At 29.3% G+C, this 11,546-nt stretch overlaps 2 non-coding genes across 2 annotated transcripts; both read left to right on the top strand.

Annotated features, from left to right (window-relative positions):
- On the top strand, window positions 1-93 carry MIR169G (microRNA MIR169g). The gene has a single exon (NR_127299.1). It is a non-coding gene; the product is annotated as a microRNA MIR169g (primary transcript).
- A 3,952-nt stretch (window positions 94-4,045) lies between these two features.
- MIR169H (microRNA MIR169h) lies at window positions 4,046-4,126 on the top strand. Its single transcript, NR_127300.1, has one exon. It is a non-coding gene; the product is annotated as a microRNA MIR169h (primary transcript).
- Window positions 4,127-11,546: the final 7,420 nt, after the last annotated feature.

The raw sequence follows: 11,546 nt of genomic DNA, 5'->3' as shown, positions 1-11,546 counted from the left end.
TAGCCAAGGATGACTTGCCTACATAATACTACCAATTTCAAGCTGAAATGCTACTTGTTTGGTTGACATGTTAGGCAGTCATCTATGGCTTTGTTGACAGACTCTTCTCCATCATGTTAGTCTTTATCTTCCCATTTTAATTTTGTGCCAAACATCAAGCACTAAGTTGTGATCCTATATGTTGTCTTTCTTTCTTTTTGTTGAGGTTGATGTGTATAATAAATGGAGGTGATATACTTTAGAGAACACGCCCAAAAGCTTGGTTTTCCAAAATTTGAGTCTGGAGTGTCTAATAAGAACATTTTATCATGAGTTAAGATGTTCAATCGGAACATTCTGTAATTCGATTATCTATATGAAATTTAATGGAAAATTTAAGGAAATTTATGTTGATGTATTCCGCCTTTTTTAAAAATTTAGAATGGCGACAACCTAGGGTCCATTTTGTGTGAAAAAAAACATTTTGTTAAGGATGTAATTGATACATTCGAAATCACGAGGATCGACATTGAGTTTGAAGGAAAATACTAAGGACAAAATATGCAATTACTTAGGTGTTGGATAATATGGAAAAATCCTTTTGGCCAGAAAATTTGGTCAGAATTTGGCCAAAATGATATTTTACCTATGTTATTTTATCTTTTTAAACATTTTTACCCTTTTAACTTTAATATCTTTTAATTAAAAATGAAAAAAAGATCAATTTATTTTAAAATAAAATAAAAAATATAGATTTTTTAAATTTCAGGCCAAATTTTGACTAAATTTTCAGGCCATTTAGCATAACCCGAATAATATATATGTGTGGTACTTTTTGTAGGAATGCTATATGGCTGGTGCAAATGATTCTCTTGTTCAAATTTCTGTTCTCAAAGTTGACGCAGATGCTTGGGAAAAGGAAAGAATGGATGTTGTCACAAAAAGATCACATTATTATTAACCACAAAATTGTTATCAACATTTTAGATAAAATGAGATCTCTTGCCCATTTACAATTTAAATAGAAGAAAATATCTTTTCAAATCTTTTACGTGTAAAAATAAAAATATCTTAAATTGTGTAAAAGAACGATCTCCGGGAAAAAAAAAACATAAACTAAAACAAGTTGATGAAGGGTTTAGATCATTTCTCCCTATTTCTGAAAGGTGAAAATTAGACTAATTCGGATGGGCAACACTCAAAGAATGCCTCGGACAAGAAGTGAGAGTCAATCGTCGAGTGAAATTTCCAAATAGCCACTTTTCAGCACGTAAAGTTTTTAATTACATAGATAAGGTATCAAAATATTGTCATAAATTTTTATGGTGAAATTTGAAATTTTATAATAATGATTATTTTTTGAAAACATGACGAAAAATATGTTGGGTTTTAAAGGTGTGAATAGAAAGTGAAGGGTTGTGACTTTCCTGAAGGGTTTATCACTTTTACGAAGGTTTGTGACCTTTACGAAAGGTTGTATTTTTTCTAAAGGGTTGTGACCTTTTTGAAATGTTGCATTTTTTACAAGGAGTTGTGATCTTTCCGATAAGGCACAATTAACATTTTTTCATACTACCCTTTGTTGGTTATAAATATAGATTAGACTTTATCTCATTTTTCTGAATCAGATTCTTCCCTTCTTCTGATTACATTTCTTGCGAACAACATCGATCGATCGTGTCTGTGTGTGTGATCTCGTTGCTGTCTTTTTGAGTTCGTTGAAATTATCGAAATTTGAGGTACCGCTACTTCTTTAATGACTAATCCATTTTATCTTGAGAGGAATTAATCTACAACCTCGAGTACTTGAAGGGATTAGATTTATTAAGGACACACAATGGATTCTGTGGACTCGGATAGTTCTTTATTTTTCATCTTTTATTATTTCTAATTTGCTAATCTGAATACATGTGATAACAAAATATCCAATAAATCTATTTTTATGTCATAATTGTCCCATCTCATAAGTCATACTCTCTTCGTTCCATATTAGTTGATCATCTTACTAAAAATAGTTATCACATATTAGTTGATCACCTTACTAATCAGCAAAACATTAATTGAATTTTTTCAATATTACCCTTACAATTAATTCTTTTTATAAGTGTTCACCTTTGTTTATAAAATTTTCAAGAAGTTTTTGAAGGGGTGAATTAATAAAATTATCTTTTTATTTATGATTTTTTAGTATACGTGTAAAAAAAAGTAATCAACTAATATAGGACGAAGGGAATAAGGCTTACATCTCAAGTATTCAAACGTCCACCTAGCTAGAACGTTTCCCATGCCCAATTCACGCGGCTCATCCAATTCAACAGTATATGTGCAATTGTGTATAATTAATCAGTTTTATAGAGAACAACATTAACTAATACTTTCAATGTAACTAATAGCAACATTACACGTCAATATGGTTACGCCTGTTGGGCCGGCCTGACCTACGTCATGATTTGATCATGTTGAATTAAGATTTTTGGAGCTCATTTAATAAAAAAAAATTAGCCCGATTTGAATAAACTTGTTGATTTGTACGGCTTGAGAAGTATGAGTCCAAACTCAAAATCTATTTAAAGTTTTAAATATTAAAATTTAAAATAAAAATTATGTTTATAAAATATGTACTATATAAAAATAAAAATTTCCTAAAATTTCTAGGGAATCACTACGTAGGTCATAGCCTATGGAATATTGTCATATTTTTTGTGTTTTATTATATATGTTCATTGGAAAACAATTAGTTAATATTTCTATTTAGCTATTTATACTTTTACTTGAAATCAAACTTAATAAATATTATAAAGATAATTTTTATTGTTGATTTGATCAACAAGTAGTAACAATAACACCATGTAATATTGTTTTGTCAATATTTATGATAATATTTTTAAATTATAATTTGATTTAAAAAATTATATAAAAAAATATATACTTTTAAAAAAAGTGGGCTGACCCAGCATAGCCCATAGCCCACGTACTTGTGGGTTGGGCGGACCGTTTTCTGGCCCACAAAAAAAGGGTCAGTCCAACCTGACTAGCTCGTCAAATTTCAAAGTTTGTATGAATTAGCCTGGATGGGATAGGTCAGCCCATATTGACAACTCTAAATATCAACATTATATTGCTAATATATCATATTCAATATTATTCTTGTACACCAAACGACTTCTAAAAGTCTTAAAGACAAAGAAAAGAATCAATAACACTTTTTTCAAACAATCAAAACTTGGAGAAATAGATAAACCACAGTGAAGATAGCTAATTAAACTTATCACCACTCAAATAATTATATCTCTTATCCATGAAGTTTTTCAAAAATTCAATTAAAGATTGACCATGACTTTTCAGAAAGATTCAAATGCTAAAGAATTTGAACTTTATGCTTTAAGACTTGTATTTGGGCTATAGCTGGTTTCTTTATAAGCATTTTGTAATAATTCGGTTGACAATATTTGATCTAAATATGTGGCTACAATAGAATTAAAAGAGTAGATAGACAACATAAATGAAGAGATAAGTATTCTTGAATTCAAAAGAGGATATATTCTGGTCATTTGCACTTTTGCCCTATTTTAAAAGACAACAAATAACTTTTTGACAGAACATGTATTATATTTTCGTATCATAATATTCCACAAGTTATGCATGATCATGACTTCAATTTCTAAAAAAAATTATGATTGACTAAGTATAGTTCAATTGCTAAAGCCGATTTGAAAGACAAACATTAAAAACCAATCAATTTAAAAGACAAAACTTAACGACCAACTCATTTAAAAAGCAAAATGTGTAATTTTTATGAATATATATTATATAATTCTTGTATGAAGGAAAAAGTAATAAAATTCAAAGCCTAGTTGAAGGGGTTTATGGATAAGGCAATAATTTTATTTGGCTAAGGGTCAAACTCATTATTTTATTAGTTTTTTGTATTGTGAAAATCTTGAGAGCTTTTAGTTTCTGGCTATAAATAGAGAGCCAACAACAAGAGCAGTGCATATACAAACACCATATCTTTGATATTAATTAGGAAGAGAGACCTTACATGAAGAGTAAAGTATTTGTTTATTAGCCAAGGATGACTTGCCTATGTTCAAAACCAATTTTGAAATTGGTAATTATATTATATAGGCAGTCATCTTGGGCTATCTTAACATACTAATTTTCTCTTCATGCTAGTTCTCTACTTCCATTATATGTTAGGAACTTCAGATAGGTTGGTTTAATTTTGGTGAAGTGAACCTTAAATAAGAGGTCACGTGAAAAAAAAAATGGTATTGCAAAAGTATTTATATTTTTCGTTAAAAAATAATCTTATAAATGGGGCTACTTGGGTGAATCCAATTTTTAACTGCTGGAATAAATAAAAAAAAATAATCAAAGTTTGATGGCAAAAATGATAGATGAATGATTTCGTAAAGTTCGATGACATAATTTAGCAACATGCCTTTTTAGTTAACAAGATGAAGAGTGTTATTTTATGAATTATAAGAATGACTTTTTATAAAACGGAAGAGATAGTTGTGAACAATTGAACCATATAAGAATTTTTTGCACATACATTCTAATCAATTTAGCACAATAGATCATAGAATGAACGATATTAAGTTTTTTCTCTTCCATCATAATTTACGTGTGGACAAATAAAAAAAACACGCAACTTGATAAGAGGGAGTTGTTCGGATGATATATATCACTCATTTTCAACAAGATTGTGAGTTCGAGTTATCAAGAAAACAAAAATGTGGAAGCTCTCGAGGACGAGTAAAGAAAAAACACTCACAATTTTTTCCATGAGGCAGGACTTATGGGTGATTGGACACTTTTTCAAAATTGTTCAAGTACAAATTGTTACTTTAGTATTAGCTACTCAAATATAAACGACTAGCTAATACATCTGACTAGCTGCGGATTTTTCTTGTCATTAAGAAAAATATAAACGACTACTCACCAAAATTACTTTTTCAAAAGATACATTTGACAAAAATTACTTTTCAAAATAAACAGGGTCGACCAAACAAACAGGAAAAGAAAAAACGCAAATTTGAACAAAAGTCTCCTCAAGCCAACAACTAGCTAGTAGCTAGCTAGAGAAGGAATTGTGCATGTGATTCTTCTATATCCAGCAGCATCTATATATATTGACTGCTTTTGAAGGTCAAGTAGCTATCTATTTATTTGATTCCAAGCCAATATTGCCTCACCATGATCTGCCATGCATATAATAGAATGTCAAACTTCAATATATAGCATCATTAATATTCCAATCTAGTTGACCATCACCGATAGAGCCCGAATTTTCAGTAAGTGGGTACAAAATATTAAAAGCAAACACATGAAGACGTAGGAATTTAATATTTTATATATATATACATGAAAAACAATTTAACCATATATAAACAATGTAATTTTCTGCCGAAGAGATTTTAGATAAATCCCTTGACCCTACTTGGCTCCACACCGGTTGACAATTGTACATCAAGAAGAAGAAAACTTATGTTTAATCAGTTTTTTTCCAGCCTAAATGAGCATATTCCTCCAAGAGAACAAAATAAACATTATAGTGGTGATTGGGATTGGGACAAGGGTAAAATAATTTATGGATGAGGCAAATTGTGTAAATGAAATGCATTGAATGTCATAGCTATAAATATAGAAGCCATTATATGGTCAAATGCATATTATATTCATGAAAAAACATAGTATATATAAATTTAGGAAGAGAGGTCTTACATGAAAAGAAAAACCTTTGTTAATTAGCCAAGGATGACTTGCCTAATGTACCTACTATTTTCCTCCAATATTTTATGGAGTACTTAATAGTATACTAGGCAGTCGTCTTTAGCTATATTGACACATTTTTCTTTATCTTGCTAGTTCTCTTCTTCCAATATATATTAATCTCTACTTGACCAAAGATCTCGGATTTGAATATGAGTACAGTGAAAATTCTCAAAGCACTTCTCCTTGAATGAGATTTTTGCCTGAGGTGGATTCAAGTTTGAAATTTTATGGGTTCAATCTTTTAAAATTTTAGCATTGAACTCATTATATTTTTTAAGTTATGATTTCATATCTTCTATCTGTTGCAATTTTAATAATTTTTACTACATAAATTGTGTTACTCATCGAACATCCTAGTATATGTGGTTGGATGATCCGTCTATGAACTTTGTAGCAAATTTGAATTAGTCAGGTCATTATAATTGGTTTTGGATTCCGATTATAGATGAAAAAAGAGATCTTGAAACAATATGTTATGGTAAAGTTTTAAACACGCAAGAGGGAACTTTTAATCAAAATCAGAATAAAAAGCTTTAAACAAATACTGTATAATATTATTGTAAAAGAAACTTATCGACCTGTTTCTATGTTACGATACCTTTCTTTCTTTTATACTCTATTGAGACTATTTGTAATTATATGCCTTGATAAGGATAATTTTAAAAAGAATGAGTGTAACACACTTCATTCCCTTTTCTCCAAATCAAACATTCTCCCAAATATAACAAGAGAAAATGAATATATAGTACTACTTACCACAATGTCCTTTTAATTAAATTATTTTGTCATTCTATTAATTGCATTCCTCGTGACAAATGGTACCAAATATTGACTTAATTTTCCTTGCACTTGTTTATGGTTCAATCATCTCATGCATTCTTCTTCTTGCTGTCTTCATCATCTTGATTTTCCTTTTGGTCGCAATTGCTATCGTTCTCTTCTCCATTGTTTTGATCGATTCATATGATGTTGTTGCCTTTGTATCGTGGTACTTTGAAATTTTGAATGCTAATATTCAACTAGCTTTTGTTTTATTTCTATGTACTTCGATACAAATTGGTCTCAAATATTATACATCAGTTTCCAAGCCTTCGATGGAAAGTATGTTGACCAAGATAAAGGCGAAGATGAAGAACGTGTGATCGATCTTAATTAACTAGATATATGTTTTATTTTTTGTGTAATTAGCGGTGTTTTTCCCCACATTTATAAGATTAAATGCAAATTAACTTTGAGATGTTTCGAGTTTGAGTTATGTAATTGATTTTTCTCACATTTTTCGATTTTTTTAGGCTTTAATTTGTAAATTGATTGCAGCGTATCGATTGTGTGAGTAATAATTAGTGCAGCTGTTGGATCTTGTTATGTAATTTGTTCGTTGATTCTTTTAGTAACTTTCACATATAGCAAACATAAAAATCATATTTGTATGTTATAGCTATAGTTTGCATAATTACGCTCCATGACAAATTTTATGTTTGCTATGGAGCTTTCACATATAGTAAACATAAAAATCATATTTGTATGTTATAGCTATAGTTTGCATAATTACGCTCCATGACAAATTTTATGTTTGCTATGGAGCTTTGATTTGTATAATTCGCTAGATACATCCAATTTTATACAAATTGTTCAGTTTTATATAAATTCATTTATACATAGTAATTTGTATAATAAGATCTGTATTTGTATAATTATAAGTGTTTAGGACGAAAATATATGTATTTGTATTTGTATGTACACTTTTTTCTCGCTTTATACAACCACAAACGCATTTTATACATGTGTATACCGAATGGGTAATTGTATACCGAAAATGGCTAATTGTATATCGAACCAGATGGCAAAAAAATGGGATGTTTGCTGCGAATTACAAATAAAATAAACTATGACTATAACATTTAATTTGAATTAATCGTTTGTTATTTCATACAATTTTTCCCTTTTCTTAATGTGTCCCGAATAAATGTATACTGGAAAAAAATATGAAATATGATATTTTATAGAGGATTAATTACTTGTGTGGGTTCATTTTAATTAATAATTACTATTTTTAAATATATTATTTAATTATTACCATCTTTAGCAATATATGGCAATATTATGTATACTTATTTTATTAGATTTATCCTCTCTTACGTTCTTTCTCCCTTTTTCTGTCTCTTGCTCCTCCTTTTCCTCACTGCAACCCCTCTTTCTCTATTCTCTTTTTCTCTTTCTTTTTCTCTCTACACTCTCTCTCTATGCTATTTTTCTCTTTCTTTTTCGCCCTGTACCCCTTCTCTCTATGCTCTTCCGTAATCTTTCAATATTATAAAAAAAAAGGGCTTTTATCAAAGGCCGAAGATCTTTAGAAAAGTAAGAAAATTTTTCAAAAATCGAAGGATTGGGGTTGCTTAGTTTATAGAAAAAGTCGATTAATATTTTATTTCTTGCTTTGGCGTTGTCGACAATTTCCATTCTAATGAAGGTTATATAAATAATTGTGTTCATACTTGATGAAAATTTGAAGATTTGAATTTTTATACATATGAAGATTTGAAGATATGAATATTTGAATATATGAAAATATGAAGATTTGATGATATGATGTCATCTTTGTAACAAATGAATAGACATGCATAATAAACTGAAAAATGAATTAAACTTGAATTAAAAAATGTATTACACACATATTAAAGTTGAATAAGAAGAGAATTAAATAAATACAAAAAGTAGCAAACGAAAGAGCATTCTATGATCTATAAATTGAATATAATTTGTATCAATAATGAATTAAACAAGTAATTCAATCGTAACAAATCAACCAATAAACTGCAAAATGAATAAAACTTGTATTAAAAGTATATTACACAAATATTAAAGTTGAATTAGATGAGAGAATTAAGCAGGAATAAAAAAAACGTAACTAATAAAAGACCAGTCAGTGATCTATAGAGTGATTTAAACTTGTATGAATAATGAATTTAACAAATAATCCAATAGTAACAAATCAACCAATAAACTGCAAAATGAATTAAATTTGCATTAAAAGTGTATTACACAATATTAAAGTTGAATTAGAAGAGGGAGTTAAGAATGAATGAAAAACGTAACTAGCGAAAGACAAGAGAATGATCTATAGACTAAATTAAACTTGTATTATTCATGAATAAAACATGTATTATATGTGTCTTATAAGTTATTTTGATTTGTATCACTAAGAACGCGAGTGATTTTTGCAATATGTATTAAACATGTAGTATGTTTGTATTATAAATGTATTATAAGTATGTTACCTAAATTATTTGGATTGATATCAATAAAAAGGGGATATGTCTGTTATAAATGTATTGTTCATGATTTTAATACAGTTTTACTACAATTATGAAACGATTCTAATACAATTTTAATACAAATATGAAAACTTCATTTTTTCGAGCTTTAATCTAATTTTTACTCCTAAAATCAATTCTAAATTTAATCAATCCCTCTTAAAATTGAGATATAAACTCCAAATGATATTTTCAATTGTTTGCAAGAACCACCGATCTAAACAAATTACAAATTTGTAAAATTCAAATAATGAATTCAAAGTTTAAAGTTTTTTAATGACTATCAATGGTGAATTCATGCTATTGTAAATTTTAGAGATTTTGATGTGTGCTTGTGCACACGATTTTGTATAATGTTTGGGATTTTGTATTCTACTCCTTGTTGGTTTTTTAGGTGAAAATCACGAAACATGGGTGACAATCGATTTAAAGATAAAAATATTTAAAATAGTCTTTAGATGAAAATTGTGAAGAGGAAGAAGATGAAGAGAAATCATGATTGTAAGAGAAAAAAATTGCAGCGAAGGAGAAGAAGACATTGGATAAACAGAGACAAACAAAAAAGAGAAATCGCTTAAATATTAAGGAATTGTTATATTTAGTTACAAAATTTATATTGTTATAAATGGTAAATATTTTCTTAATATAGGATACCTAGGTGATTTACCCATTTATAGAGCTGTCAGAATGGGCTTAGCCCATGGGGCCGGTCCAACATAATTCGTTATTGGGGTAGGGTTGTGATATGATTTTTCAAGCCAATTTAAAACAAGGGTTTATAAACCCTTGACCCTTGAGATTTGATTAGGGTTGGGTCGGGGTCGACCCAAAGGGTAACTTTCAAAAATTTTACTAGTGTATGAACTAATTACTTAGATGCACGCTATGATGCAATATTACGAATCTTACCAGATTTTGGTGCGTCCAGATACATATATCTCGGAATACATGGACTCAAAATTAGGTGTAATTTATTCTAGATACACTCTATCCAAGTGTATTCGCATGTATCTAGGATACATAGACAAATTCCGCGCTCTCGCCTCCCTCTCATCTCGCTCGTCCTCTTATCTTGCTCGCGTAACTGGGGTGCATCACACCAAAGACATGTATCTAGTATCTTAAATACATGCTAATCACACTAGATATTTACTAGTGTTATTGAAACAACACCATTGTTTGTTATATTTGATTTGAAATCTTCTTAATTTTCTTGAAGTTATATATAGAATTTAAAGTTTGAAAAGAAAAAAAACGGCTAGCCCACCCCAACCCGCGACCCTTCTAGAATTGGATTGGATTGAACATTTTCAGGCTCTTCCAAATGAAGGATTGATCCACCCTAGCCCATAAAATTCCTTAACCCACGAGGCTTAAACCGGATGGGATTAAGGTGGCTCATTTTAACAACTCTAATATTTTATGACAGCTAATAAAAATTGACGAATTAGTTGATAAATTTTATGACCAATAATCTAATAAGTAACAAAAATATGTTACCCAATTCATTAATATTACAATATCTAGTGGCTCATCCATATATATTGGCTAAATACATAGATAATCCTGTACGATTTAGATGATTAATGCGTATTATTTCATAATGTATAATATTATATAATATTATTTTAATAAATATAATGTTTAGATGTATTGTATCATTTTTTGTCGTTGCATGATATCACACATCAACAATTCAAATGATAAATCTCAAAAAAAAAAAAGAGTAGAGAATATGTGATAAAACTATTATAAAAATGTAGAATAAAATAAAATTATTAATTAATAAATAAAAACAAATTAGTAGAAAAGAAAAGAAAAAGGGTGAACAATGCGATTACACCAAATGATCATTACACGGGATGCGATTTTTCATCATTAGCAATACAATACAATAAAATTAAATTTAAGTAATAATTAAATATTATATTTAAACTAACAACACAATACACTACCATAGATAACAATCATCCAAAACAAAACTAGTCTCAATGCACCTAAAATAAATTCGTGTTCATATGAAGTAGACTACAAAAAGTGTATTGTTTAGAGATCTCGTATGGTAGAAAGATTCATTTATTTATTTCTATCATACTATATTTATTAGTTAGTTCAAGAAAAACTAGAAGAGAGGTAAAGCATATGTGTATAACACACACGCTAAAGTGACAATAAGTTCAATATAATAGAAATTCTATTATACTATGATAGAAAGTGTCACGCCCCGAGCCTACACCCTGGGCGGGACCGGCACTCGGAGACCATTGATGGCCCCAAGCGAACCCTTGGCCTGGCTTTCTTAACTCAGCGGAAACCTAACTCAACAGAATAACTCAATGCCATGCAAAGACATAAAATAACTTAACTGATGAAATCTGGCCAAAAAGGCAACTCGAGTCTCAAAATAGAATATTTACATATACATGGATGAGAGACTCAAAACTACTGACTGACTGACTGTCTGACTGTCTA

Source organism: Solanum tuberosum, unplaced genomic scaffold, assembly GCF_000226075.1.
Source record: "Solanum tuberosum cultivar DM 1-3 516 R44 unplaced genomic scaffold, SolTub_3.0 scf00514, whole genome shotgun sequence".
Classification (NCBI taxonomy): Eukaryota; Viridiplantae; Streptophyta; class Magnoliopsida; order Solanales; family Solanaceae; genus Solanum; species Solanum tuberosum.
The sequence above is the reverse complement of the archived record's forward strand: the minus strand, read 5'-3'. Positions and strand labels throughout refer to the sequence as shown.